General features: G+C 42.4%; 1 pseudogene; it reads right to left on the reverse strand.

Annotated features, from left to right (window-relative positions):
* Positions 1–728: 728 nt before the first annotated feature.
* Positions 729–17,499, reverse strand: LOC128436457 (uromodulin-like; annotated as a pseudogene).
* Positions 17,500–23,206: the final 5,707 nt, after the last annotated feature.

Genomic DNA, 23,206 nt, shown 5'->3' on the forward strand with positions numbered 1-23,206 from the left:
GATTGTTATTTTAAATATCGGTATCGGTATCGGCCAAGAATTTCCATATCGGTGCATCCCTAATATACATGTGTCTTCCACTTTCTTTGTGGGGTTTGAATGTTCTCCTTGTGTCTATGTCAGTTTTCTCTTTGGCTTGAACCTCGCTGCAACCCTCAAAGGAGAAACAGCTGAGATGAAGTCAGGATGGATGGGAAATATACGATTGTGCAGCCTCACTATGACTCAAACATTGTTGCACATACAGCCACTCAAACACAAAAAAATACACTTTTTATTCCCTGACAATCTTTGAAAAGTTGAACAGTTATATTTTATATTACAGTTATCATTGTAAATCTATGAATTCAAAAATTGGGATACTGTAAATTCAGATTTGGTCTCTGGCAGCTCTCAGAGGGAGTCCTCTGTTAGTAAAAAATACAGATTTCCGACACATAAAACTCTTTGAAACATATTATAAGAAGACTGGTTGCATGTTTCTGAGCACATGTAACTTAGTGTTGAAATGATGAAGATTGCACAATCATCTCCAGAGTCAGGGTTTGCAGATACAGTGTACAAGGAAGTGTAACAAGTTCTAATGAGGGGGAAAAGGTGACATCTCTGGCCACTGGATAACTGACTGACAGTAAATGGAGGTTGTTGATGCAATTGATATTGGTGCAACACTGCAACTGTCCACTATCAAACATGTTCACCCCTGACTGTGATTTGACAGTACTGTGTCAGTCCTCCAGGAGGCGTCCTGGCTCCACTCGCAGCAGCGCCGCCTCCACACTGTCCGTGCACCTGAGGCCCTCCAGATCAGCCACTAAGAGAACCTCAAGAACAGAGGGCTGAGGGAGTGCGTGAGAAAGACACAATAACTCTATATCTAGTTTGCTGTGGTTGTTATAAAAACTGAATTCTGGCCCAAAATAAGAATCTCACCTGTAATCTGGATGATTCAAACTGCCCTAAATCTCTAATCATCTTTTTAGACAGATAATCATATTTCTCTGAAATATTTTCATGTGACCGTAAAGTAAAGAAGAGGATTAGGGTTAAAAGATGATATCAAAATTGTAGAAAATTTACTTTTATACAGCAAAACCAATTTAAGAAAAGCATCAGTCATTATATGTTGGGCGGTGTTAATATTGTGACCACCTACAAATTAATGTAAAATCATATTTCATTCATTGAATAACAGTGGAAGGTCAGAAACCTCAGCTGAGTACGCGGTCCTTCACGTGTGGCCCAGGAGTCGGCCAAAGGGCTCAAAGGCAGATCCAGAGCTTCAGGAGCCTACACATCATTTTGTTAACTGTACTTATATCCAGTGAAGAGGTCTTATTAGCAAATTACTCTCTTGTGCCTTTTGAGACAATAGCACCAAAGTTGTGGAACACCCGACTTACATCAAGGTTTGCTGATTCTGTGGAATCATTTAAAAACCACAAACCTGTTTAAAAAGGTGTTCAGGGTCACTAAAATTTACCAGATCTGTCTCTGTATGCACTTTACTGGACAATATATAGTTATTTTGTATTGTATTTGTTTGTCTTTTGTTTTTACATTTTGTACGGTGTAACTTGTTTTTTTCTCAGCCCTGCAAAGCACTTAATAACTCGCTGAAAACTGCATTATTACTTACTTTACAGAAAACAGTGAGCAAATGAGTGTGCTACCTTAGAAAGGATTCATGTGTTTCACAGTAGAAGCGTCATGCACTCACTCACACACGTTCGTGCAAAGATATTTACTGCACCTTTATCTGGGGTCTGGCCGTGTTGTACAGCAGCAGGACTCCAGATACAGCCACACCTCTGATAATACCGTACTGCACCTGTCAGAAGCTCAACAGGAACGTCACGACAAAAAGAGAAATCCCTCTCTTCTGTGATGAGCATACTCATGAGTGTTTAAATTAGCTGTTTTATTGGTTGAAAAAATAGCCAGACCAATATCAATCTTTTATGAAAGTATATAATTAGACCCCAAAAGTACTACATTAACTCTCTGTGTTCACATGCTGGGCATATCTTATCATGATCTTATCCACGCGCGCGCACACACACACCAATACCCGCCCCCCTGTACTGGCTTTTGAAGAAGCAGGGGAAAGGTTTGGGAGAAAATGTAATATCACAGAGGGTGGAAGAGAGTTTAAGTGAGTGTTGACTCACTGGTGATGATCCATCCAGCGGGAGTACAGACTCCAGTGTGGGAGTTCACTGCTGTCCTGGAGGTGTAGAGAAAAATATCACACCGTATATACGCAGAGATGGGCAATATTTCTACTACTTGTATTTGACATACGCATTTCAATTACTTTGAGTATTTTGTAATTTGTATTTGATAGGGCTGATAAAAAAATCGAACGTAATTTGTAACAAAATACTTTAGAGTGGAGACATTTTGTATTTAAAATACTCAAAATACTTTCTGTACGAATCAAAAAACAGTTCACGAGTATGCATCAATTAACAAAATGCAGTGAATGAACAGAACAGAAATCTAAATCAAATCAATATTTGGTGTGACACCCCTTTGCCTTCAAAACAGCATCAATTCGTCTAGTAGACTTGCACACAGTTTTTGAAGGAACTCGGTTGGTAGGTTGTTCCAAACATCTTGGAGAACTAACCACAGATGTTCTGTGGATGTATGCTTCCTCAAATCCTTCTTTCTCTTCATGTAATCCCAGACAGACTCGATGATGTTGAGATCAGGGCTCTGTGGGGGCTATACCATCACTTCCAGGACTTCTTGTTCTTCTTTACGCTGAAGATAGTTCTTAATGACATTGGCTGTATGTTTGGGGTCGTTGGCCTGCTGCAGAATAAATTTGGTGCCAATCATACGCCTCCCTGATGGTATTGCATGATGGATAAGTATCTGCCTGTATTTCACAGAATTGAGGATACCATTAATCCTGACGAAATCTCCAACTCCATTTGCAGAAATGCAGACCCAAACTTGCAAGGAACCTCCACGCTTCACTGTTGCCTGCAGACACTCATTATTGTACCACTCTCCAGCCTTTCGGCAAACAAACTGCCTTCTTCTACAGCCAAATATTTCAAATTTTGACTCATCAGTCCAGAGCACCTGCTGCCATTTGTCTGCAGCCCAGTTCCTAGGTTTTCGTGTATAGTTGAGTCGCTTGGCCTTGTTTCCATGTCGGAGGTTTGGCTTTTTGGCTGCAACTCTTCCATGAAGACCACTTCTGATCAGACTTCTCTGGACAGTAGATGGGTGTACATGGGTCCCACTGGTCTATGCCAGTTCTGAGCTGATGGCACTGCTGGACATCTTCCGATTTCGAAGGGAAATAAGCTTGATGTATTTTTCATCTGCTGCACTAAGTTTCCTTGGCCGACCACTGTGTCTATGATCCTCAATGTTGCCCGTTTCTTTGTGCTTCTTCAAAAGAGCTTGAACAGCACATCTGGAAACCCCTGTCTTCTGTTTCAGTTAATGACTATGTTTCAACCTACATGTGAAATTGATGATCGTTAGCACCAGTTTGGTATAATTGGTTGATCATACACCTGACTATAATCCCAGAAAATCCCTGACTTGTCAATCAATCAATCAATCAATCAATCAAATTTTATTTGTATAGCCTGTATTCACAAATTACAATTCATCTCACAGGGCTTTAACAGGGTGTGACATCCTCTGTCCTTAACCCTCAGCAAGAGTAAGGAAAAACTACTAAAAACCCTTTTAACAGGGTAAAAATACGTAGAAACCTCAGAGAGAGCCACATGTGAGGGATCCCTCTCCCAGGACGGAGAGAAGTGCAATAGATGCCACGTGCAGGAAAACATCATCAAGATTTAAGTCTTCAAGATTAAAGATTAAAGTCTCTAGCAGCATTTGATGAGGGTAGACATCCCGAAGGACAACCCCAACATGACATGCCAAGCAGTCCCGCTGCAATCACAGTCCATGGTCAGCAACCATCCAGACCACGATCCACCATCCAGCGCAGACGCCACTCCAGTCCTCAGTCACCGTCCACCGCCGCCCACCAGGACCCATCACGAGCCACCACCGCGGTCCTGGTCCACTGCCCGTGCCCAATGCCAACGCGACACAGGGTCCGCCACCAGCACCACGATCAGCCCACATAACTCAGAATCCGCCACACTGGATCCAACACTGTGGCCGCACCATGGATTGCGGTTTGTGGATCGCGCACCGGCGGTCGCAGTGTTGGATCCAGTGTTGAGGCCCTGGATCTGCGGGTGATAAAGCAAAGGGATTCCGGGGAAGGGGGATAGGGATGGAGAAGAGGAAGGAGAAGCTGGAAAGAGAAGCTCTGTGTGTCATGTGTCATAAAATAGAAAAAGTTACGTTCTTCCGCACTAATTAGCTCTAACTATAAGCTTTATCAAAAAAGAAGGTTTTGAGCCTACTCTTAAATGAAAAGATGGTATCTGCCTCCCGAACTGAAAGTGGTAGATGATTCCACAGCCGAGGGGCTTGATGGCTGAAAGCTCTGGCTCCTACTCTACTTTTAGAGACGACAAGTAGGCTTGAATTCTGGGAGCGGAGTGCTCTAGTGGGTTTATAAGGTACTAACAGCTCTTTAAGGTAAAAAGGCGCTATATTATTAAGGGCCTTGAAGGTGAGGAGAAGAATTTTAAATTCTATTCTAGATTTAACTGGAAGCCAGTGTAGCGATGCTAATACTGGAGAAATGTGCTCTCTTCTCTTGGTTCTCGTCAGGGCACGTCCTGCGGCATTTTGGACAAGCTGTAGAGTTTTTAACGACTTACTGCTGGATCCTGATAATAATGAATTACAATAGTCCAGTCTCGATGTAACAAAGGCGTGGACTAGTTTTTCTTCATCTTTTTGTGAAAGGACATGTCTAATTTTTGAAATATTACGCAAGTGGAAAAAAGCGGTGCTTGAAATTTGTTTTAAGTGACTATTAAAGGATAAATCAGGATCGAAGATCACTCCCAAGTTCCTGACTGTTTCATTGGAAGCAAGGGCAATGTCGTCTAGCGCAGCTATATCATTAGATAATGTATCTCTAAGGTGTTTGGGGCCAAGTATTATAACCTCTGTTTTGTCTGAGTTTAATAAGAGAAAATTGCGGGTCATCCAGGTTTTTATGTCCTTGAGACATGTTCGAAGTTTAGATAATTGATTACTTTGTTCAGGTCTTATTGACAAATATAACTGGGTGTCATCCGCAGAGCAGTGGAAATTTACCGAGTGTGTCCTGATAATGTTTCCTAGTGGAAGCATATATAATGAGTATAAAATTGGGCCGAGCACAGAGCCCTGTGGAACACCATGGTTAACTTTGGTGCGCACAGATGACTCATCATTAATTTGTACGAATTGGGAGCGATCAGAAAAATACGATTTAAACCAGTTAAGGGCGGTTCCATTAATGTTAATTAACTGTTTGAGTCTTTGTAATAAAATTTGATGGTCAATTGTGTCGAATGCTGTACTGAGATCTAACAGAACGAGGACAGACACAAGTCCCTGATCTGAGGCTATTAAAAGGTCATTAGTGACTTTTGCCAAGGCTGTCTCTGTACTATGATTGGCTCTAAACCCCGACGGAAAGTCTTCATATATATTATTTTCCTGGAGAAACTCACACAGCTGATTGGCTACAACTTTTTCTAAGATTTTAGACATGAAGGGGAGATTAGATATTGGCCTGTAATTGGCTAAAACCTCTGGGTCTAGAGTGGGTTTTTTGAGTAGGGGTTTGATGACAGCTATTTTAAAAGACTGTGGTACATAACCTGATGATAATGACAGATTGATAATGTTAAGTAACGAACTATCAATTAGGGGCAGAATTTCTTTAAGTAATTTTGTAGGAATGGGATCTAAGATACAGGTTGTTGGTTTAGAACCTGATATTATTTTGGTAAACTGATCACGTGTGATCAGAGAAAAGCTGTCTAAGTAATGGGTAGGATTCTCAGCCATTTCTGAGATCTCTGTTGTTGGGAGGGTATTAGTGCCAATTGAGGGCAGAAGATGGTTGATTTTATTTCTAATAGTTTGAATTTTATCATTAAAAAAGGTCATAAAGATATTGCTATTTAGGGATCGAGGAATACTGGGTTCGGTGGAGGTGTGACTCTCTGTCAGCCTGGCTACAGTGCTGAAGAGAAACCTGGGGTTGTTTCTATTCTCTTTTATTAGTTTTGAATAGTAGGCTCTTGCTTTGTGGAGAGCCTTTTTATATTCTTTAACACTATTCTTCCAGTCTATTAGATTTTCAACATGGTTGCTGGAGCGCCACTTCCTTTCTAGTTTTCTTGATAATTGTTTTAACTCATTTGTCTGGGAATTATACCATGGAGCTAATTTACTATGTTTGACATTTTTCTTTTTTAGAGGCGCTATTGAGTCTAATGTTAATCGTAATGAGTCTGCAGAGCTATCAACGAGGTGGTCGATCTCAATGGAGCTCAGGTTTTTAAAGAATTTGTTGTTTATATCTACTGCTAATACGGGTTTAAATGTAATTGGAATTATTTACTTAAAATTACTTAAAATTAGCTACAGCACTATCAGGTAGACATCTAGAAAATGAATTTTTTATTAGTGGCATATATTCAGTTATTGAAAAATCAAAGGTTATTAAATTATGGTCTCATAGAACTGGATTGCGCGGAAGTACTGTTAAATTTTCAATTCCGACACCGTACGATAATACCAAGTCAAGTGTGTGGTTACAACAATGAGTAGGTTTGTGCACACACTGACTGAAACCAATAGAGTCTAGTATTGAAATAAATGCTACGTTAAGGCAATCTTTATTATTGTCAACATGAATATTTAAGTCACAAACAATAATAATTTTATCGGTCTTTAAGACTAAGTTTGATAAAAACTCAGGGAGTTCCTTTAAAAATTCAGAATAAGCCACCGGAGCACGGTAAACTACAGCAAATATGATTGGCTGTTGGTGGTTCCTAGATTGGCGTGGAAGACTAAGAACCAGACATTCAAATGATTTGTAGCTGAGTTTAGGTTTAGGATTAATTGATAGACTGGAGTTAAAAATGGCAGCAACTCCACCTCCTCGCCCAATTTCTCTGGGAACCTGTGAATTTATATGACTGGGGGGAGTAGATTCATTTAGACTGACATATTCATCAGGATGCAGCCACGTATCAGTGAGGGACAATAAATCTATGTTGTAATCGGAGACTATTTCATTAACTAAAAGAGCCTTTTTTGACAGTGATCTAATGTTTAATAGACCACATTTAAAAGTCTGGGTTCCCTGTGTTGTTTCAGAGGTTGTTTTAATTTGTATTAGATTTTTGTGTGGAGTTCTCGCTCTGTTTTTGTTTAATTTCAATAATTTAATCGGACGGTGAACAGACACAATCTCTATGGGGTTGTGTGACTGATCCAGAGGGAGCGCAGAGAAGTGTTTAGCACTGCAGCTCTGCTTCCTGGTCCCAACTATGGGTTGTCATGTTATAGACTGAGTAATATTCCTAGATAAGAGAGCTGCTCCATCCCAAGTGGGATGAACGCCGTCTCTCCTAACAAGACCAGGTTTTCTCAAAAAAGTTAGCCAATTATCTATAAAGCCCACACCGTTTACAGGACACCACCTCGACAGCCAGCGGTTAAAAGATAACATGCCGCTAAACATGTCAACACCTGTTGTATTAGGGAGCGGGCCAGAGAAAACTACTTTGTCCGACATCGTTTTAGCAAAAGCACACACGGACTCAACATTAACTTTAGTGATCTCCGACATACGAAGCCGGGAGTCGTTGCTGCCGACGTAAATTGTGACTTTATTGTATTTACCTTTTTTAGTTTTAGCCATTAACTTAAGTTTAGATTCGATGTCGCCGGCTCTGGCCCCTGGGATACAATTAACTATAGTCGCTGGTGTCGCTAACCTGACGTTTCTCAGAACCAAGTCGCCAATAATCAGAGTTTGTTTATCAGCGGGTGCCTCGCTGAGTGGAGTGAATCTATTTGAAACGTGAGCTGGTGGCTCTTTAATCGTGGGCTTTTTAAGACTAGCACTATGCCCCCTCCGGACCATCACCCAGCTGCCCTGGGCTCCCTGCTGCACGGGACTAGTCAGGGGGCTGCTAGTTAAGGCTAAGCTACGTGATAAGCTAGGTGGCTCCGCGGCTAGCGGGAGCCGGCTAACTACAGCTAACGGAGTTTCTAAGCTGCTGAGCCGAGCTTCTAAGTCGCTAAGCCTCGCCTCCATCGCTACCAACACACTACATGTATTACAAGTACCTCTACTGTTAAGGGAGGCAGAGGAGTAAGTAAACATAAGACACTCGGAGCAAGAGAGAGCAGTGGAGCAACAGGGAGAGAGAGAAGACATCGCTGCTATAGAGCTACGAGGGTGAGCTCAGACAGAACACAGAATCACTAAGCACGATAGAGTATGGGTTGTTATGTGTGGGTGTTTTACTACAGACCGGTGATTTTAGCCGTAGTGCTACAGAGAAACAGCTGTGTTTAGCAGCGGAGCTAATTCACAGAGCGACTATCACCAGCAGCAAGAAAACAGGAAATGACGCAGCACGCTTGTGCAAGTGTACCTATAGGAATTGATGCTGGTTTGAAGGCAAAGGGTAGTAACACCAAATTTTGATTTGATTTAGATTCTTCTTTTGTTCGCTCACGTTGCATTTCTGCTATACCAAGTTTTGAGAAAACGAAAAAAAATCCAGAAAAAGTATTTTCTATATCTACATGTATTGTATTTTGTTACATTTTCTGGCACCAGTATTTTGTATTTTATTTTGAGACATTTATTTGAGGGGTATTTTGCATCAAAATTCATTTTTATTTATTTGTGCCCATCCCTGTATATACGTGATAGAGCTCACTCACTCACTCACTCTATCACTCACTCTATCACTCACTCACTCACTCACTCACTCACTCACTCACACACACACACACACACACACACACACACACACACACACACACACACACACACACACACACACACACACACACACACACACACACACACACACACACAATTGCCAGCAGTCTACTGGTTGGCATCAATCCTGTAGTAGTGATGTGTCGTTTGTGAACGATTCGTTCACTTTGAACGAATCCTTACAAGGAATCGGGAGTAACGAGTTCTCTCAAAGAGAGATTCGTTAATTTTCTCGTGGCCGCGCATCGGGACTGTTGCATAGGCTGATGCAGGTCACTTGAAAAAGGGTTTCCAAACACTCGTATCCGGCAGATGAACGAATCATTGATCCGAAGACTCTGTTGGCAGATGAACGAATCATTGATCTGAAGACACGGTCGGGAGGTTTTCCCAGTGATTGTGAACATGTGATAACCGTATGCATCCTACGAAAACGCTATGAAGGAGGCAGCAAAAGGGCCAATACCTACAGTCCTGCTCACCATTATTGGCACCCCTGCATTTTTTGCAAAACCTGTACAATATCTTCAGAAATAAATGGAAATTTATATAATCAGGATCTTTTAATTGGAGGTCCAAATTAATTTAACAAAGACAATTGTTTTCATATTGTAATTTCAAAGAAGAAACAGAAAAAACATAATGTGCAGCAATAACAGCACCCCTCTTTAATATTTGGTTGCACACCCTTTGGCAGTGATGACAGCCTCCAAACGTTTCTTGTAGCCATCTATAAGCTTCTTGCACTTCTCGGCTGGTATTTTTTCTTCCACTCTTCCTTTGCAATTTGTTCAAGCTCTTGAAAGTTTGCAGGGTTCTTTTCCCAAATAGCAGATTTCAGCTCACCCCAAAGATTTCCATCGGATTGAGATCAGGACTCATTGCTGGCCACAGTCCAGTTTTCCTTTTCAACCATTCCTGCGTTCTTTTGGGTGGGTGCTTTGGGTCTTTGTTTTGCTGGAGGTCCCATGATCTTCGACTCAAACCAAGATTTCATACACTGGGTAGGACATTTCACTCTGAAATCTCTTGATAATTCTTTGATATCCTATTTCCTGTGATACGGTCAAGGCCTCCAGTGCCAGATGCAGCAATGCACCCCCACAGCATTATGGATCCTCCACCATGCTTAATTGTTGCTAGGGTGATCTTTTCCTTGTAGGCTTCAATATGCCGTCTGTAAACAAACTGTTGGTGTGCCAAAAAGCTCTATTTTTGTTTCATCTGTCCACAGAACATTTTCCCAGAAGGAATGCAGTTTGTCCAGGTACTCGTTGGCAAAGATCAGTCGTTCCTTTTTATGTCTTTTCCTCAGCAATGATCTCTTCCTTGGCCTTCGCCCAGTGGCGTTTCTACATTAGGGGCACGTGGGGCACTGCCCCACCAGATCCAGATGGCGCTGTTGTGCAGAAAGCTCAATACATCTGTACTTTGTGGCAAAATATATTTTATTTTATTTTATATGCAAAGTGAATGTGTGTGTGAATAAACCTGACTCACAAGCATTATAGTCTTGTTTTGGAGTCATTTGATTCGTGTGCGTTTCTGTCTGTGTGCTTTCTCTGTGAAAAGCTTCTCTCTTGCCGTCCGTCTTTGCTCTTGGGGCAACGGCCCAAGCATAAGGCTGTTGCCATGGAAACACCAATGAGCATGAACCACACAGGCCGAAGTTAACATTGGGCGATGGGGCACTTTCAGATGTGCCCCATGAAATCTGCCTAGCAACTCGGTTCATGGCTCATACAAAGTTGCCCCATCAGAAATTTCCGGCTAAATTCGCCACTGCCTTCGCCCATAAAGCCCTGTTTGGTCAAGTGTGCGGCGTATGGTCATACATGGTCGCTCACTGCTCTGTGTGTCCTTCACCAGATGCGTTAAAAGCAGAGGTAAAATTTCCCTACCTGCATGAGTGTGCCTGTGCATGTCTGTGCATGTGTTTGGGACAAATAAATGCATCTTAAATGCATCTTAATCACCTCCTCGCACCAGTCTGAAATGCAGGATGCCGCTTGCATTTTGTTCCGTACAACTTCACCCAGAGGTGTGAAAAAGCCACCAGGGTCAACTCCAATTGGTCACTCTGACCCCATGACCTGTGAGGTCACCGGGCCAATATAAGGCCACTTCTCCCCCTCTTCTTTCTCTTTCCACCAACCTTCCAAAGAGGAACGCTGCCAGCCTCTTGTCCTGCATCACCGAGGGGAGAAACCTGGTTGCTCCAGCTCAAATCTTCTCTTCCCATCCAACGAGAGCAGCGCAGAGGTGCAGATTCCAGGCTCATCTCACTAAGGAAACCTACTTACAATCCAAGCTCTACCAGCCTCCGAGCAGCGACTTGATGTCCTGCAGGAAAACTCCAACCAGCATCTGAGTGCACAGCTCAACACAACCGCTAAGCCAGAAACCCCACAAAGCCAGAAGACTTCACATAACCGGCAGGACGAACTGCTAACTGCACAGCAACCTCTTTTCCCTTTCCAAGGACGGGTAACATAACTGGGTTTAATAATTTAATTAATTAATATTTAATAATTATAGTAGGCTAAGCAAGACTGTTTATTTGATTCTGTGTGATGTTTATGAGTTTGATATGTGCCGTGATATTTTGGGTTATAAGTTATTCGAAAGTAACGTTAGTTCGTAATGCTCTTCAAGGTCATTCTTTGCATTTCAGTCTACACTCCTTGTCTAATTTAGCGTCCAGACAGACACCCGCATATCTCTTCACCTCATTAAATCTTCCCCCGCTACCAGTCGTAAACCACTTCAGAAGGAGTGGGCGCCATTAATTTATGGGTGGCCAGTGACCATTTTGAAAGCTTGCTGAATAAGGTGTGATCTTTTGGTCAACCGCCATTTTGAGAGCACCCTGATTTACATAGATACCCACACTCATATACACATCTTTGTTTAGTTAGTACTTTGTTAGTAATTTGTGTTTTTATACTTTATTATATTCATAATAAATGTTTTTCTTTCACAAATGTTCTTTCATTAATGTTGCATAAGTGAATTTTGCCAACCTTTACACTGTCAAGAACTCCATAACTTTCACTGTTCATTATATAATCTTTAATTATAAATATTGAGATTTATAATTGAACTAGATCTAAATGAGACTAATCCTTACAGATTGACTGTTGGTACCATTTACCAGGGTGGTGCCCCGTCGTTTCTAAAATTATTATTACAAATTGTATTATTCTTAATTGATAATTGTACTGTGTTTCATTAATCATTTAATAATTCTTAATTGAGAACTTTATCGTTTTTCATAATTAAATTAATAGTTGTATTATTTTTAATAAATAATTTGTATTATTTTAATAATCATATTTTATGATTATTAAGAATTAACCAACATCAAGTCTACCTATTATTGCACAACACCATTAAACTGATTAAACACCTCCAAACACAGCCGCTGTCTTCCCCTCCACTAGCCTGACGTTGTCATACTCACAATTCTAGTCAGAATGTGAGTCTGATACCGCTCCATTGGGCTGTGATTATGGGGCGTGTTTCAACCGAACCAGGAAATAAAATTCCTCTTCGCTCAATTGGATAGACCTACAACCAATCAGAGCAACGTAGTATGTGACGTATGTAAAGCGACGCATAGTTGTTGTCAACAGAACTCAACTGCACGCACGCTGGAAGAAGTAGAAAAAGATCAGTAAAAATGATTTTTGCCGGTGTTGTAAAAATAATTGAAGGATACAAGGAGAGCTTACCAACACGATCAGCATTTTTGAGCGAAACAGTTAATGTAACAGCCCCCCCCCCCCCCCCCCCGAACATGACGCAGAGTTTCTCTACTGCTGGCACACGGCTCTTTATTGTTCACTTCATCGTAACCGTAAATACACCCTAAAACTGGAATGACATTAAGTATACGATATTTTAATCCATAAAACCAAACACAAACGTTAAAATACAATAAACAAACAAATCACCACGAGACAAGTCTGATGCGTTAACGTGACAGCGACTCTCGTTCCGCGCTACCTGCAGCAAAGTAAATGGGACCAGCTTCCTTACCTCGTTCCGCTGGCGAGGGATGTTAAACTCTAGTTTTTGAGAAATGCCACGCAGCCGGCGTCCGGTCGTTGTTCTTGCTCCTATCCTTGTGCCGGCGCTGTACGGCAGGTGTCTTTTTGCACTGGTCCGCAAGCGAGGGATCTGGTGCGTCTATTAACATGGTCCGCTCCTTAAACTGCAGGTATTTATGCGAGGGGAGTCACTACGTGTAAAACAAAATAAGCCCAACACAAAATAACAGAATAAAACAGTATGCATAAAGTGGCAGGTGTAGCAGTGAGTTACAGTAAAGGTGAATGCACGTACGAAAGTTCTCCGTTTAGGATTACAGCTCCACAACACATCAAACAAATCGTATCGCATTTGTCGGCCCTGTAAGAACTTAATAACACGGTTCAAACGCGACATTCCCGTGTCCCATCTTCTTCGCGACCATCGGGGCCAGCTGATAGATTAAACTTTTTCCGAATCCCGTAGGAAGGACGGCAAAAACATCTTTGCGATCTAAAAATGCCTTGATCGCGTTTCTCTGTTCCTCTTTCAAAATTATTGCGCTCTCGATGTCTCCTAAAACAAATCAATGGCAGCATCTACACATCTCAGCTCTCCAGCTGCAGGCATGTTTGTGGAAAACAAAGTCAACAGCTCTTTGAAGACGTAGTTGATTACGTTACCGTTGATCATCTGTCCATCATCGTATAAAGCCCGCCCTGACAATCTGATTGGTCCGGTCGATTTCGAACCGGGCATAATTTCTCCCCAACGGAGCGACTCCAGACCGAACTTCCCGACCTCAAATGTTGTGGGCGGGGCTAAGCTCGTCTGGCATCCAGGCTACCCCTCCACACATAAAAAAAGGACAACTTGCTCTACCGACATTGTGTCTTTGAACCACAGACTACATGCACACTTGTTTTTGTACATTCCCTTTAAATAGTGTTATTGCCTGCCTCAGTATGTATGGATCTATATTTATAATGTGCTTGATGAGTTGATATGAATGTTTATTTATTTAAACTATAAATGAAAATAAACACAGAGAAGAAGAAAAGTACTCTGACCTTGATTTTTATTTTCTTCAATCATTTCAAAGCTCATTACACAGCTAATACAAATAAGGAAAACCAGTGTGTGTTACGATTCAATCATGCAATGTAACATGTGATATTTTATTATCGATTTATAAATAAAGAAATTCAAACTATAAAATAATATCACACTATGAAATGAGTGTATTATTACTATATGTTACCAGCTCACTCAAGTGACTTGTCCCCTGAAGATAAAGAAGAAAGAGTAAAAACATGGTGATTCATTCTGTATTGATCATTGTGTTGACACATCAATCCTGAGAGCTCATAGTTAATCATACTCACAAGAGAGGGTCCAATGGTGAGGGGCTTCAGAGGAGCAGAGCTGGAAACAGAGCGAGATGTCCTTCTTCTGCAAGACTATGAAAAGGAGGGGGAATAACAGATCCAATCAAAACCAGTGTATAGCTGCAGTGACTATTGATCGATAATGCTATCGATAATTTGAAATCTGTGACATACTGGGGAACAGCGGGAGCTCCTCTGGTCACAAAGGCTGAGGCTGTAGTGGAGGTAAATGTCAGTGTATTCACCGTGGATCAAGACAAACAGGGCGGAGAACCGAGCCTGTCGGGATGAGCCGCTCTCGATCACTTCCACTGCTGTCGGTTAGTGGGGCACCTGGCAGTGAGGATTGAGTCATGTGGGCCATTATACATCACATCATACACAGTCTTTTCCCCCCATTTCCATTATAAACCACAAAAAAATAATTATGAAGAGGAACACTTTTTTTGTTCTGGATGAAAAAGTATCGTGCAGTATCATTGGGGTTTGATGAGTCAGAGGCGTAGCAGTTCTCCAGGACAACTACAAAGCTTGGGTCTCTGACTTATACAGAGACACCCACATGCAGAGGTGAGCCCACAGGGAGCGTGATCAAGCCAGATGGATAAGGCTGAGTGAAGCTGGAGGTGCGCAACAGAGACATGGAGGCTCGAGCTCTGCTACCTAAGCCTGAGAGGCCAACTGCAGTTCTGTCAAAAGTATAAGCCTTGTTATTATGATGACCTAAAATCCTACACAGGTGACATTGATGTGTCCTGGAGGTATAAAGCCACTGTGGCAAACAGCAGTGCATGCTTACGCTGACATGATTGGTTAAAAGTAGAAGACTAGACAAATTTTCACCAGGTTCGTCTTTACCATTTTACAACTGTAAAAAGTGAGTGATTGTCGTATTCAATGAAAAGGTACTCACGGCAGCACTGGTCTGATTGCAACATTCATGCTGGCGTCTGTGTCGAGAGGATATGCACAGGAAAAGGGAAGAATCACAGGACGTGAGAAGGACACTTTTCCTCTGTAGAGATATAAACTGTTGGAGTAGATGGCGTGTGTACGGTTGGTCTGAAAGACAGAGAGTGGTTCAATTATTAGTCACTTAAAGCTCTATTACAGTTTAAGTGGCTTTGTCATACAGGCAGAAGATCTTGGTTTAAGATATTGTCTCTGCCAGTTTCTGCTAATCTGAGCTCCCTGCAGAGGAGTACATTTGAAAACCAATAGCCTTAATTATCGTAATAGTAAATGAATGGATATAACTTGAAAATGAACAAAGTATTTACCCTCAGTGTGTTTCCACAGGCACCTGCATGAGCGTCCACCTCGTACCAAACTACATCATTAAGCATTCTGACCCAGGAGCAGTTTCGAACTGCCAGATTTCCAGAGAGTGGGTTCAAACCCATGGCTGTTATGGCAGCCATATTTAGCCCTATTTGAATTTTATCACGTCCACAGATGAGCTGAGGATGCTGGGGTGGAGGGCGTTGGACTAAAGAAAAAGTTTTTAAAAAAGTCAGTAAATAAAAGTGTGGACAAAATAAGATGAGATGGTAAATACCAGATGAGACTAACGAGAACTTCAATTAACATGTCACTGTGTGTAATAAACAATATTTATAAAAACTTGTAAAATATAAGAAGTAAACCTACATTCACAGACAACGCTTGCATCTTCATAATGTCTACAGTTGTGGACTCTGAACCCTGGATATCTGCAGTCTGTTTTCGATGGTTCCCTTCTTGAACAAATGACATTATCCAACAAGATGGGTCCACTGCCCTGTCCAAACCGTGCACGTTGTGGTGCTGACAGGACCCTGCCACAACCCAGCTGTCTGCACACCACCTGAGCATCAACCAGGTCCCAGTGGTCATCACACACCATCCCCCACTGTCCACGGAGGAAGATCTCTACTCTGCCAGAGCAGGAGCTGTTTCCTCCATTGGCCAGGCGGACCTGTCCCTCGACTCCTGTGCTGTTGTCCACTGGCGGTCCTGGTTGAACTGAAAGAAAAACCTATTTGAACCCACAAGACAACAACAGTCTGCAGCTCCATCAATATTAATGTGGAAAACACCTTTTTAATTATCTCTAGCCAGGAGGTTTTATTTTCACAACTGTTTATATGTTTGTTGGTAAGCAAGATTATGCAAAAGACTACGGATCAGATTTCCACAAAACTTGGCAGAAGAATGTGATATGGGTCAGGGAAGAAACACTTGTATTTTGGAGCAGTTTCAGAACAGGGGTCACATCCAATTTTTTTTTCACTTTGCAAAATTGGTGCGTTTTTCAAAATTTTTACCATTTATCCAGGAAACAATTCATTGACCTTGATGACATCCAATCTGGCACATTAAGGGAACTGATATCTATGAATGTGTGAAATTAGATTCTGCTCAAATGTGGTGTGGTGCACTGCTGTTTTTGAAAGGTGCCTTGCTGTCCTGGACCAGGAGAAGTCAAAGGATCTGCAACACCTGTTTTGTCCACCTCTGTTGACAATGAAAAACATCAGTGTGCGACAAAGAGTGTTTGTGCATAAAATGTAATTTGAATATTTTAAAAAAAAGGACAATATATTCTCTAAAACGCTTACAATGGATGGATTAAGTAGGAAAATTGAATTTGTTGTTAGAGAGTAAAGTTTCAGTACCTGCACAGTAGGCAAGATAGCATCCGTTCGGCTTCACCAGTTTGTAGACGTAGTAGTTTCCATTGCAGAGTTTGACATTTATGGTGTGTGAACTAAAAGAGCAGCAGCTTGAATTCCAGTGATTACATACATTCCGATTTACAATCACTCCTGGCTGTGTGGGATGAGTCTCTGTTATCCATAGGGGAGCGTGTGTTCCACACCTGTTTTGCTGAAAACACCTCTCGGGAACATGGGCACTGGTTTGATTCAGGAACAGACGATACCAGCCTTGCCAGTTAACATCTCTGTCACAGCGTGGGTTCAGATTCATTGTGTTATCTGTCGACCGCCAGTCATGGTGCAGCTCGGTGTAGCGCTCACAGGGGTCAGCACAGCAGTCGACCCCATTATTACTGATGCAGTCCATGCCTGTTGGGCAAACAGTGTTTCCACACCTGAACTGGATAGATTGGGAAGAGGGCACAGTTGTGGCGGTGGAGGACGGCTCCATACATATCACTACATGAAAAGAAGAATTTGTGACAGTTAGTGTTGCAAATAGTGTGCAAATTTTGCCTGAATTTTATGTTAACGGCTGTTCACAGGAATCTGGAGGCTTTCATATGTAAATGACAATGCTGTGAGCTGTACAAATGCAAATCAGGATAGTTTCACTCAGTGGTGCAGAGGTTACACCTTTTTCTAAAGTTACTAACTAAGGTACCAACTAAAATATCACCAGTCTTAAAATTAATATAAAATCATAAATTGCAGCTTATATAAATGTCCCTAATGTAAGTAAGTGTGCTATAATGAATTACATTGTATACCATGAGCAAAGGTCAATGCTATAATTTTTTTGAAAAAGTGTAATTTATTTCAATAGTTGCCTCTCAAGTGTTGAAGGAGACATATTATGAAAAATCCACTTTTGTAGTGCTTCTACACGTTAATTTGGGTATCTGGCATGTCTACTGTCCCAAAAACTCTGGAAAAAAACAACTCCCTCAATTTGTTGTGGTTCCTCTATGTAAGAAACTATACGATAGAGTGCGTCGAATGGGAATACGACCAGAATTGACGTCACAGTCGGTCTATATGGCATAGCCCCCCCCCCTGGAGGCGGAGATCTGGTGGAGGATTACGTTACGTTACCGGGTTACGTTACGAGCCACAGCACCCTCCTCAGCTCGAGGCGGCGGGTGTTAGCTGGGAAGCTAGCCGAGGGGGGACGCTAACCAGCCGGTGAGCAGAGTGAGAGGCGGAGATCTGGCCGAGAAGCAGAGCCTGCGGTCGGGGTAAGTCACGAGCCCAAGCCCCCTCCTCAGCTCGGGCTCGCTGGGTGATGTCGTCGGGATGCTGGCTCCATGTCAGCAGCTCGCTTCTACTGGACCTGTCGGTGTTTGTTTACGGTTAGCAGCAGGGAGCTAACGCTAGCTTGCTGTTAGTTTGTGTTTAAAGGTGCTTGTGCACGTTTTACAGCAGTATTGCATGTGGCAGCCCACTCGGGAAGCAACAGAGATCTGGCCGAGAAGCAGAGCCTGCGGTCGGGGTAAGTCACATGCCAAAGCTCCCTCCTCAGCTCGGGCTCGTTAGGTGATGTTGGGCTGCTGGACCCATGTCTGCGGCTCGCTTCTGGTGGACCTATCGCTGTGTGTTTACGGTTAGCAGCAGCCGCCTGACTGATCTCCCCACGGACAGGGGAGCGTTGACGGTGTGTGTCTCGTGTCACAGTGAGTGTCTTGAGAATAAGTTTTATTTTGTTTTGTTCTGTTTCAACTGTCGACTGTGAAACGTTTGGTTGAATCTCGTCTCTCACACGTTTGTCCTTTTGTATGTGATACCTGTTTTCACCACAGGGCTGTTTGAGGTCAAAGCTTCTGAATTATCGTGTATAGAAGCAGTCGGCCGACTTTTGAAAAATGGTTTAAACACAAATACTTTTTGAATCTTTTATTTTGTAATGTCCACTGATGTGGCCGACTCGTCCTCAAAACCTTAAAGTAATACGTTGACCACAAAAGGAGGGTCTATTTGTATGTCTTGTTTTGATAATTTCCAAACATAAGCTTTTATACACTCCTGATCAAAATCTTAAGACCAGTTAAAATATTGCATTAATTTGCATTTTGCACTGTTGGATCTTAGGAAGGTTCTAAGTAGAGCTTCAAAATGCAAAAAGAAGAAATGGGAACAAGAGACCAAAAGTTGTGAGCAGGCAATTTATTGAAAACAACAATTTAACTCAAATAGGCTGTTCATCAGCTGATCAGAAGTTTAAGACCACAGCCTTTAAAAGCCAAAATCTGTGCAAAAATTTGGATTCCATGTCATTTCCCGTCAAGTAATCACACTGTGAAGATCTCTTGATGGCAAAGGCAAAAAAGCTCACCGTCTTTGAACGTGGTAGGATTGTTGAACTGCATAAACAAGGCCTCTCACAACGTGCCATCGCTGCTGAGGTTGGACGCAGTAAGACAGTCATTTTGCATTTCTTAAAAGATCCTCAGGGTTATGGAACAAAAAAATCAAGTGGTAGACCCAAAAAAATCTCACCGGAGAGCCGGAGGATCCGAATGGCTGTCCGTCAAGACACGGGACGATCCTCGTCCCAAATTAAGGCCATTACTGGTGCTGACTGCAGCCCAATAACCATTAGACGGCATCTGCGAAGGAAGGGCTTCAAAAAGAAGAAACGTCTTCAAAGGCCACGTCTCCTTCAACGCCACAAAATTGCCCGTTTAGACTTTGCAAGGGAGCACCAAACATGGGACATTCAAAGGTGGAAGAAAGTTTTATTCTCTGACGAGAAAAAATGTAACCTTGATGGTCCTGATGGCATCCAACGTTACTGGCATGACAAGGAGATGCCACCTGAGATGTTTTCTACGCGGCACAGTGGAGGGGGCGCCATCATGATCTGGGGTGCTTTTTCCTTCAATGGAACAATGGAGCTCCAGGTTGTGCAGGGGCGTCAAACAGCAGCTGGCTATGTGGAGATGTTGCAGCGGGCATCCCTCATGACTGAGGGCCCTCGTCTGTGTGGTAACGACTGGGTTTTTCAGCAGGACAACGCTCCAATTCACAATGCCCGTCTGACCAAGACTTTTTTCCAGGAGAATAACATCACTCTTTTGGACCATCCTGCGTGTTCCCCTGATCTTAATCCAATTGAGAACATTTGGGGATGGATGGCAAGGGAAGTTTACAAAAATGGACTTCAGTTCCAGACAGTGGATGCCCTTCGTGAAGCCATCTTCACCACTTGGCGCAACATTCGCACTAGCCTTTTGGAAATACTTGCATCAAGCATGCGAAAACGAATTTTTGAAGTGATCAAAGATAATGGTGGAGCACTTTAATTTCTGTTTCTTTTTGACACTTCAATTTCTGTTTTAGGAGTTTTTTTTTTTTTTTTTGAGCTGTGGTCTTAAACTTTTGATCAGCTGATGAGCAGCCTACTTCAGTTAAATTGTTGTTTTCAATAAATTGCCTGCTCACAACTTTTGGGCTCTTGTTCCCATTTCTTCTTTTTGCATTTTGAAACTCTACTTCCTAAGATCCAACAATGCAAAGTGCAAATTCATGCAATTTTTTAACTGGTCTTAAGATTTTGATCAGGAGTGTACTCTACTTTAAACTCAGCGACACACTTCAGCATACACACCATGTATGTATCAACCAGACTGTAGACTGTATATATACTGGGGGTAGGGTCCGTGACTTCACCTGTTGGTTTCTGCAGAGTGAAAATGAGGCTAGTAGGAGGCATTCCTCCGGCGCCATCTTGCCGGTGCTGAGTCCTCCTAGTTCCTGAATAACCAATCAATGGGCAAGGCCGAGGAGTGTGAGTGAAGACTGACATCTGAGCACCGCCAAAAGAGCTCTACGTTTCCTGGTTAGCTGAGGCTAGCGCTGTGCTGTAGCTGCTACCGGATGGCCGCGATCTTTACCATGAACTAGAGGTCAGTAACTTTGAAACTATCAAAACCTATTGCTTTATCTATCATCATAATCATATGCTTACATGTCTCAAGTGTTTTTTAATATGTAATTGTTATAAAAGTTACCGTTTATTTAACACGTCTAATGAACAGATTGAAGTATGTTAACTACAGTCGTGTGTTTGGTTGTGACTTGATTTTTTATTTTCATAAGTTAATATCAATATGCTACATGTGTAAGTCGCATGTTGTTTTATTTCTTTCAGTACTTTTATCCAAAGTGACTTACAATATGTGCATTTAACCATGAGGGTACAAACCCAGAGCCCAGTACATCGGTTCTGTCTGACATCTGTGGTGCTTAATACACAACACAAAATATTATTTAATAGTGAGTTTGTGCTTTTCATTAGATGAAGCAATGCAGCACCTGATGTCCTCAGCAGCAACATGGTGGAGATCGGCAGCTTCAGGCTGGTCAACATGAGGGCGACCTGCACCAGCTTCATCTGCACAACACTTCAACACCAATACTCTGAATAAAGAGCTTTAGGAGACTTAATGCTACTTAAAACAGCTGCTCTTACAATGCAGATGTGACTTTAAATACTCAGGCTTCATTTGATCACAGTAAGTCTGTTTCTGCAGAATAAGAGTCTGTGTAACATTGTCAAGTCAAATGGGTTGGCGAGTGATACAACTTTACATAACATTAGATATCTTTCGTGGTGGAGCTTATTCTCCAAACACACACAGTCGCCTGTCTCAGTTTAAAAGATTCATCATCAAACTCTAACGCCTATCTCTTCTGGGTGGACCGGCTCATGTCAGTTCCTATCGGTGTGTGTCGGTAATAACTCCCGTCCGGTCCCGTTAGCATCACCATTACTGCTGGTATCTTGCCTGCGGGCTAGCGGAGCTAAGCTAACAAGTCAGGTACAGAGACACCGATACCTGCGAATCACTACTAACACATAAATAAAATACTAAACTTTACTTACCACATAAACGGGAGCGCAGACATCTCTAGCTTCTCCATCAGGAGAACAAGCCGAACATCAAACCATGTTATTTATCCGATATCTGAGTGGAAGCCTCTTCACAGACTTAGGTCGAGTTCATTGACGGGGATTAGCCTGTTAGCTCAGGTGAAGCCGAGCAGGCATCAGGCTAGGAGCTGCAGTCATCGCGCCGACTGTCACGTCACGTGAGAATTACTCATAATTTCAAACCTCTGTATCGTTGAAACGAGTGAGTTAGAAAAAAATTCACCCCCCTCAGAGTTGTCATAAAGGAAGAACCTTGTGATGAGACTAAAACCAATTTTTGTATCAGGCTGTATACAGGTTTAATTCTGCTTTAAAGTCTGGCTTTTTAACATTGGAGTCAAGGGAATAAGCTCCCTCTTGGAGCCAGACATAGCGGCCGCAATTGAACAGCAGCTGTTTACACTTCCGTATTGGCCTCATTGCTCAGCCCAGGATGTTGCCCCTTGGTATTAACGGCTACAAAGCACTGATGGGGCAACTTGGATAACGGCCAGTTTCTGGCGTGTGCTATATTAATCACTTTTGTGTTTATGGTTCCCTTTATTCTATGGAAGCCGGGCTCCATGTCTCCACAACCACCCTCATCCGATGACAACTTTACCTCTTCCACCCAGGCGTACTACACACCCAGCCCCCGGCTCGCTACAGTGCAAGCTTACCACTAGGCCTGTAGGCAAGTATCAATTCCACAAAGGGACCCCACAAGGCTAAAATCCAGATCATTGACTCTTAAACATCTCCACTATAACGAAATTGACTAAAAGAGCCGCACTGACAAGTCCTTATATTTTGTTTTAGGAGAAGATGAGACAGGAGCTGACCCCATGGGCATCGTTAGGGTAGAGGGTGGTCTGTGCATGATTGGAAGTTCTTGTTGTACATTTATCCCACACAATACCGCCCCCTGAAGGCTCAGTGACAAGGGCCCTCTACACGTTACGCACCATGGCACAGGTCCTTGCTGCAGACTCTGGAATTGACAACCCCCTAGATAGCTGAATGAACACTGCATTCGGCAAATGGAAATGGCTGATTGCATCCTGCCTCCTCTCCCTAGCTATCTTTGCAGATATCCTAGTCACCTGTGGCTGCTGCTCAACAGGCAGAACATTGAAGACATTACCTTGTTCAACAGCCAACAGGCAGAATATTGATATGCTGTTATTGTTTTATGTTTTGTAATAAAATAAAAAATAGGCCATGCCACACAGATTACGAAAAGGTT

Source organism: Pleuronectes platessa, chromosome 3 (assembly GCF_947347685.1).
Source record: "Pleuronectes platessa chromosome 3, fPlePla1.1, whole genome shotgun sequence".
NCBI classification, from domain to species: Eukaryota; Metazoa; Chordata; class Actinopteri; order Pleuronectiformes; family Pleuronectidae; genus Pleuronectes; species Pleuronectes platessa.